Genomic DNA, 9,156 nt, shown 5'->3' with positions numbered 1-9,156 from the left:
CAAGTTTTACATAGGAATATATAGAGACAATCTTTAAACTTTCTTCTCAAAAACTATGACGCCAGGAAAGCTCAAATTAAAATGGAAGCATCCTCAGGAAGTGAATATTCTTGTTTGTTCAACTCATGGTCCCCGGGGGTAGGGTAGGGCCACAGTAGGGGGATCATGTTTTACACAGGAATATGTAGAGAAAATCTTTAAACTTTCTTCTCAAAAACTATGACGCCAGGAAAGCTCAAATTAAAATGGAAGCATCATCAGGGAGTGTAGATTTTTGTTTGTTCAAATCATGGTCCCCGGGGTTAGGGTTGGGCCACAGTAGGGAGATCAAGTTTTACACACGAATATATAGAGAAAATCTTTAAACTTTCTTCTCAAAAACTAAGACACCAGGAAAGCTCAAATTAAAATGCAAGCATCCTCAGGGAGTGTATATTTTAGCTTGATGAAATCATGGTCCCCGGGGTAGGGTAGTGCCGCAGTAGGGGGATCAAGTTTTACACAGGAATATATAGAGAAAATCTTTAAACTTTCTTCTCAAAAACTATGACGCCAGGAAAGCTCAAATTAAAATGGAAGCAGCATCAAGAGGTAGTGTAGATTTTAGTTTGTTCAAATCATAGTCCCCGGGGGCAGGGTAGGGCCACAGTAGGGGGATCAAGTTTTACATAGGAATATATAGAGAAAATCTTTAAACTTTCTTCTCAAAAACTATGACGCCAGGAAAGCTGACATTAAAATGGAAGCATACTCAGGTAGTGTAGATTTTTGTTTGTTCAAATCATGGTCCCCGGGGGTAGGGTTGGGCCACAGTAGGGGGATCAAGTTTTACATTGGAATATATAGAGAAAATCTTTAAACTTTCTTCTCAAAAACTATGACGCCAGGAAAGCTCAAATTAAAATGGAAGCATCCTCAGGAAGTTAATATTCTTGTTTGTTCAAATCATGGTCCCCGGGGGTAGGGTTGAGCCACAGTAGGGGGATCAAGTTTTTAATAGGAATATATAGAGAAAATCTTTAAACTTTCTTCTCAAAAACTATGACGCCAGGAAAGCTCAAATTAAAATGGAAGCATCCTCAGGAAGTGAATATTCTTGTTTGTTCAAATCATAGTCCCAGGGGTTAGGGTAGGGCCACAGTATTGGGATCAAGTTTTACATAGGAATATGTAGAGAAAATCTTTAAACTTTCTTCTCAAAAACTATGACGCCAGGAAAGCTCAAATTAAAATGGAAGCATCTTCAGGTAGTGTAGATTTTAGTTTGTTCAAATCATGGTCCCCGGGGGTAGGGTTGGTCCAAAGTAGGGGGATCAAGATTTACATAGGAACATATAGAGTAAATCTTTAAACTTTCTTCTCAAAAACTATGACGCCAGAAAAGCTCAAATTAAAATGGAAGCATCCTCAGGTAGTGTAGATTTAGTTGGTTCAAATCATGGTCCCCGGGGGTAGGGTAGGGCCACAGTAAGGGGATCAAGTTTTACATAGGAATATATAGAGAAAATCTTTAAACTTTCTTCTCAAAAACTATGACGCCAGAAAAGCTCAAATTAAAATGGAAGCATCCTCAGGAAGTGAATATTCTTGTTTGTTCAACTCATGGTCCCCGGGGGTAGGGTAGGGCCACAGTAGGGGGATCATGTTTTACACAAGAATATGTGGAGAAAATCTTTAAACTTTCTTCTCAAAAACTATGACGCCAGGAAAGCTCAAATTAAAATGGAAGCATCCTCAGGTAGTGTAGATTTTAGTTTTTTAAAATCATGGTCCCCTGAGGTAGGGTTAGGCCACAGTAGGGGGATCAAGTTTTACATAGGAATATATAGAGAAAATCTTTAAACTTTTTTCTCAAAAACTATGACGCCAGGAAAGCTCAAATTAAAATGGAAGCATCCTCAGGAAGTTAATATTCTTGTTTGTTCAAATCATGGTCCCCGGGGGTAGGCTTGGGCCACAGTAGGGGGATCAAGTTTTACATAGGAATATGTAGAGAAAATCTTTAAACTTTCTTCTCAAAAACTATGACGCCAGGAAAGTTCAAATTAAAATGGAAGCATCCTCATGTAGTGTAGATTTTAGTTTGTTCAAATCATGGTTCCCGGGGGAAGGGTTGGGCCACAGTAGGGGGATCAAGTTTTACATAGAAATATATAGAGAAAATCTTTAAACTTTCTTCTCAAAAATTATGACGCCAGGAAAGCTGACATTAAAATGGAAGCATATTCAGGTAGTGTAGATTTTTGTTTGTTCAAATCATGGTCCCCGGGGTTAGGGTTGGGCCACAGTATGGGGATCAAGTTTTACATAGGAATATGTAGAGAAAATCTTTAAACTTTTTTCTCAAAAACTATGACGCCACGAAAGCTCAAATTAAAATGGAAGCATCATCAGGTAGTGTATATTTTAGTTTGTTCAAATCATGGTCCCCGGGGGTAGGGTAGGGCCACAGTAGGGGGATCAAGTTTTATATAGGAATATATAGAGAAAATCTTTAAACTTTCTTCTCAAAAACTATGACGCCAGGAAAGCTCAAATTAAAATGGAAGCATCCTCAGGTAGTGTAGATTTTTGTTTGTTCAAATCATGGTCCCCGGGGTTAGGGTTGGGCCACAGTAGGGAGATCAAGTTTTACACAGGAATATACAGAGAAAATCTTTAAACTTTCTTCTAAAAAACTAAGACACCAGGAAAGCTCAAATCAAAATGGAAGTATCCTCAGGGAGTGTACATTTTAGCTTGATGAAATCATGGTCCCCGGGGTAGGGTAGGGCCGCAGTAGGTGGATCAAGTTTTACACAGGAATATATAGAGAAAATCTTTAAACTTTCTTCTCAAAAACTATGACGCCAGGAAAGTTCAAATTAAAATGGAAGCATCCTCAGGAAGTTAATATTCTTGTTTGTTCAAATCATGGTCCCCGGGGGTAGGCTTGGGCCACAGTAGGGGGATCAAGTTTTACATAGGAATATGTAGAGAAAATCTTTAAACTTTCTTCTCAAAAACTATGACGCCAGGAAAGCTCAAATTAAAATGGAAGCATCCTCATGTAGTGTAGATTTTAGTTTGTTCAAATCATGGTTCCCGGGGGAAGGGTTGGGCCACAGTAGGGGGATCAAGTTTTACATAGGAATATATAGAGAAAATCTTTAAACTTTCTTCTCAAAAATTATGACGCCAGGAAAGCTGACATTAAAATGGAAGCATATTCAGGTAGTGTAGATTTTTGTTTGTTCAAATCATGGTCCCCGGGGTTAGGGTTGGACCACAGTATGGGGATCAAGTTTTACATAGGAATATATAGAGAAAATCTTTAAACTTTCTTCTCAAAAACTATGACGCCACGAAAGCTCAAATTGAAATGGAAGCATCATCAGGTAGTGTATATTTTAGTTTGTTCAAATCATGGTCCCCGGGGGTAGGGTAGGGCCACAGTAGGGGGATCAAGTTTTACATAGGAATATATAGAGAAAATCTTTAAACTTTCTTCTCAAAAACTATGACGCCAGGAAAGCTCAAATTAAAATGGAAGCATCCTCAGGTAGTGTAGATTTTTGTTTGTTCAAATCATGGTCCCCGGGGTTAGGGTTGGGCCACAGTAGGGAGATCAAGTTTTACACAGGAATATATAGAGAAAATCTTTAAACTTTCTTCTCAAAAACTAAGACACCAGGAAAGCTCAAATCAAAATGGAAGTATCCTTAGGGAGTGTACATTTTAGCTTGTTGAAATCATGGTCCCCGGGGTAGGGTAGGGCAGCAGTAGGTGGATCAAGTTTTACACAGGAATATATAGAGAAAATCTTTAAACTTTCTTCTCAAAAACTATGACGCCAGGAAAGCTCAAATTAAAATGGAAGCATCCTCAGGTAGTGTAGATTTTAGTCTTTTCAAATCATGGTTCCCGGGGGTATGGTTGGGCCACAGTAGGGGGATCAAGTTTTACATAGGAATATATAGAGAAAATCTTTAAACTTTCTTCTCAAAAACTAAGACGCCAGGAAAGCTCAAATTAAAATGGAAGCATCCTCAGGAAGTGAATATTCTTGTTTGTTCAACTCATGGTCCCCGGGGGTAGGGTAGGGCCACAGTAGGGGGATCATGTTTTACACAAGAATATGTGGAGAAAATCTTTAAACTTTCTTCTCAAAAACTATGACGCCAGGAAAGCTCAAATTAAAATGGAAGCATCCTCAGGTAGTGTAGATTTTAGTTTTTTAAAATCATGGTCCCCTGAGGTAGGGTTAGGCCACAGTAGGGGGATCAAGTTTTACATAGGAATATATAGAGAAAATCTTTAAACTTTTTTCTCAAGAACTATGACGCCAGGAAAGCTCAAATTAAAATGGAAGCATCCCCAGGAAGTTAATATTCTTGTTTGTTCAAATCATGGTCCCCGGGGGTAGGCTTGGGCCACAGTAGGGGGATCAAGTTTTACATAGGAATATGTAGAGAAAATCTTTAAACTTTCTTCTCAAAAACTATGACGCCAGGAAAGTTCAAATTAAAATGGAAGCATCCTCATGTAGTGTAGATTTTAGTTTGTTCAAATCATGGTTCCCGGGGGAAGGGTTGGGCCACAGTAGGGGGATCAAGTTTTACATAGAAATATATAGAGAAAATCTTTAAACTTTCTTCTCAAAAATTATGACGCCAGGAAAGCTGACATTAAAATGGAAGCATATTCAGGTAGTGTAGATTTTTGTTTGTTCAAATCATGGTCCCCGGGGTTAGGGTTGGGCCACAGTATGGGGATCAAGTTTTACATAGGAATATATAGAGAAAATCTTTAAACTTTCTTCTCAAAAACTATGACGCCACGAAAGCTCAAATTAAAATGGAAGCATCATCAGGTAGTGTATATTTTAGTTTGTTCAAATCATGGTCCCCGGGGGTAGGGTAGGGCCACAGTAGGGGGATCAAGTTTTACATAGGAATATATAGAGAACATCTTTAAACTTTCTTCTCAAAAACTATGACGCCAGGAAAGCTCAAATGAAAATGGAAGCATCATCAGGGAGTGTAGATTTTTGTTTGTTCAAATCATGGTCCCCGGGGTTAGGGTTGGGCCACAGTAGGGAGATCAAGTTTTACACAGGAATATACAGAGAAAATCTTTAAACTTTCTTCTCAAAAACTAAGACACCAGGAAAGCTCAAATCAAAATGGAAGTATCCTCAGGGAGTGTACATTTTAGCTTGATGAAATCATGGTCCCCGGGGTAGGGTAGGGCCGCAGTAGGTGGATCAAGTTTTACACAGGAATATATAGAGAAAATCTTTAAACTTTCTTCTCAAAAACTATGACGCCAGGAAAGTTCAAATTAAAATGGAAGCATCCTCAGGAAGTTAATATTCTTGTTTGTTCAAATCATGGTCCCCGGGGGTAGGCTTGGGCCACAGTAGGGGGATCAAGTTTTACATAGGAATATGTAGAGAAAATCTTTAAACTTTCTTCTCAAAAACTATGACGCCAGGAAAGCTCAAATTAAAATGGAAGCATCCTCATGTAGTGTAGATTTTAGTTTGTTCAAATCATGGTTCCCGGGGGAAGGGTTGGGCCACAGTAGGGGGATCAAGTTTTACATAGGAATATATAGAGAAAATCTTTAAACCTTCTTCTCAAAAATTATGACGCCAGGAAAGCTGACATTAAAATGGAAGCATATTCAGGTAGTGTAGATTTTTGTTTGTTCAAATCATGGTCCCCGGGGTTAGGGTTGGGCCACAGTATGGGGATCAAGTTTTACATAGGAATATATAGAGACAATCTTTAAACTTTCTTCTCAAAAACTATGACGCCAGGAAAGCTCAAATTAAAATGGAAGCATCCTCAGGAAGTGAATATTCTTGTTTGTTCAACTCATGGTCCCCGGGGGTAGGGTAGGGCCACAGTAGGGGGATCATGTTTTACACAGGAATATGTAGAGAAAATCTTTAAACTTTCTTCTCAAAAACTATGACGCCAGGAAAGCTCAAATTAAAATGGAAGCATCATCAGGGAGTGTAGATTTTTGTTTGTTCAAATCATGGTCCCCGGGGTTAGGGTTGGGCCACAGTAGGGAGATCAAGTTTTACACACGAATATATAGAGAAAATCTTTAAACTTTCTTCTCAAAAACTAAGACACCAGGAAAGCTCAAATTAAAATGCAAGCATCCTCAGGGAGTGTATATTTTAGCTTGATGAAATCATGGTCCCCGGGGTAGGGTAGTGCCGCAGTAGGGGGATCAAGTTTTACACAGGAATATATAGAGAAAATCTTTAAACTTTCTTCTCAAAAACTATGACGCCAGGAAAGCTCAAATTAAAATGGAAGCAGCATCAAGAGGTAGTGTAGATTTTAGTTTGTTCAAATCATAGTCCCCGGGGGCAGGGTAGGGCCACAGTAGGGGGATCAAGTTTTACATAGGAATATATAGAGAAAATCTTTAAACTTTCTTCTCAAAAACTATGACGCCAGGAAAGCTGACATTAAAATGGAAGCATACTCAGGTAGTGTAGATTTTTGTTTGTTCAAATCATGGTCCCCGGGGGTAGGGTTGGGCCACAGTAGGGGGATCAAGTTTTACATTGGAATATATAGAGAAAATCTTTAAACTTTCTTCTCAAAAACTATGACGCCAGGAAAGCTCAAATTAAAATGGAAGCATCCTCAGGAAGTTAATATTCTTGTTTGTTCAAATCATGGTCCCCGGGGGTAGGGTTGAGCCACAGTAGGGGGATCAAGTTTTTAATAGGAATATATAGAGAAAATCTTTAAACTTTCTTCTCAAAAACTATGACGCCAGGAAAGCTCAAATTAAAATGGAAGCATCCTCAGGAAGTGAATATTCTTGTTTGTTCAAATCATAGTCCCAGGGGTTAGGGTAGGGCCACAGTATTGGGATCAAGTTTTACATAGGAATATGTAGAGAAAATCTTTAAACTTTCTTCTCAAAAACTATGACGCCAGGAAAGCTCAAATTAAAATGGAAGCATCTTCAGGTAGTGTAGATTTTAGTTTGTTCAAATCATGGTCCCCGGGGGTAGGGTTGGTCCAAAGTAGGGGGATCAAGATTTACATAGGAACATATAGAGTAAATCTTTAAACTTTCTTCTCAAAAACTATGACGCCAGAAAAGCTCAAATTAAAATGGAAGCATCCTCAGGTAGTGTAGATTTAGTTGGTTCAAATCATGGTCCCCGGGGGTAGGGTAGGGCCACAGTAAGGGGATCAAGTTTTACATAGGAATATATAGAGAAAATCTTTAAACTTTCTTCTCAAAAACTATGACGCCAGAAAAGCTCAAATTAAAATGGAAGCATCCTCAGGAAGTGAATATTCTTGTTTGTTCAACTCATGGTCCCCGGGGGTAGGGTAGGGCCACAGTAGGGGGATCATGTTTTACACAAGAATATGTGGAGAAAATCTTTAAACTTTCTTCTCAAAAACTATGACGCCAGGAAAGCTCAAATTAAAATGGAAGCATCCTCAGGTAGTGTAGATTTTAGTTTTTTAAAATCATGGTCCCCTGAGGTAGGGTTAGGCCACAGTAGGGGGATCAAGTTTTACATAGGAATATATAGAGAAAATCTTTAAACTTTTTTCTCAAAAACTATGACGCCAGGAAAGCTCAAATTAAAATGGAAGCATCCTCAGGAAGTTAATATTCTTGTTTGTTCAAATCATGGTCCCCGGGGGTAGGCTTGGGCCACAGTAGGGGGATCAAGTTTTACATAGGAATATGTAGAGAAAATCTTTAAACTTTCTTCTCAAAAACTATGACGCCAGGAAAGTTCAAATTAAAATGGAAGCATCCTCATGTAGTGTAGATTTTAGTTTGTTCAAATCATGGTTCCCGGGGGAAGGGTTGGGCCACAGTAGGGGGATCAAGTTTTACATAGAAATATATAGAGAAAATCTTTAAACTTTCTTCTCAAAAATTATGACGCCAGGAAAGCTGACATTAAAATGGAAGCATATTCAGGTAGTGTAGATTTTTGTTTGTTCAAATCATGGTCCCCGGGGTTAGGGTTGGGCCACAGTATGGGGATCAAGTTTTACATAGGAATATGTAGAGAAAATCTTTAAACTTTTTTCTCAAAAACTATGACGCCACGAAAGCTCAAATTAAAATGGAAGCATCATCAGGTAGTGTATATTTTAGTTTGTTCAAATCATGGTCCCCGGGGGTAGGGTAGGGCCACAGTAGGGGGATCAAGTTTTATATAGGAATATATAGAGAAAATCTTTAAACTTTCTTCTCAAAAACTATGACGCCAGGAAAGCTCAAATTAAAATGGAAGCATCCTCAGGTAGTGTAGATTTTTGTTTGTTCAAATCATGGTCCCCGGGGTTAGGGTTGGGCCACAGTAGGGAGATCAAGTTTTACACAGGAATATACAGAGAAAATCTTTAAACTTTCTTCTAAAAAACTAAGACACCAGGAAAGCTCAAATCAAAATGGAAGTATCCTCAGGGAGTGTACATTTTAGCTTGATGAAATCATGGTCCCCGGGGTAGGGTAGGGCCGCAGTAGGTGGATCAAGTTTTACACAGGAATATATAGAGAAAATCTTTAAACTTTCTTCTCAAAAACTATGACGCCAGGAAAGTTCAAATTAAAATGGAAGCATCCTCAGGAAGTTAATATTCTTGTTTGTTCAAATCATGGTCCCCGGGGGTAGGCTTGGGCCACAGTAGGGGGATCAAGTTTTACATAGGAATATGTAGAGAAAATCTTTAAACTTTCTTCTCAAAAACTATGACGCCAGGAAAGCTCAAATTAAAATGGAAGCATCCTCATGTAGTGTAGATTTTAGTTTGTTCAAATCATGGTTCCCGGGGGAAGGGTTGGGCCACAGTAGGGGGATCAAGTTTTACATAGGAATATATAGAGAAAATCTTTAAACTTTCTTCTCAAAAATTATGACGCCAGGAAAGCTGACATTAAAATGGAAGCATATTCAGGTAGTGTAGATTTTTGTTTGTTCAAATCATGGTCCCCGGGGTTAGGGTTGGACCACAGTATGGGGATCAAGTTTTACATAGGAATATATAGAGAAAATCTTTAAACTTTCTTCTCAAAAACTATGACGCCACGAAAGCTCAAATTGAAATGGAAGCATCATCAGGTAGTGTATATTTTAGTTTGTTCAAATCATGGTCCCCGGGG

Source organism: Magallana gigas, chromosome 5 (assembly GCF_963853765.1).
Source record: "Magallana gigas chromosome 5, xbMagGiga1.1, whole genome shotgun sequence".
NCBI classification, from domain to species: domain Eukaryota; kingdom Metazoa; phylum Mollusca; class Bivalvia; order Ostreida; family Ostreidae; genus Magallana; species Magallana gigas.
This window is presented reverse-complemented; position numbering follows the sequence as displayed.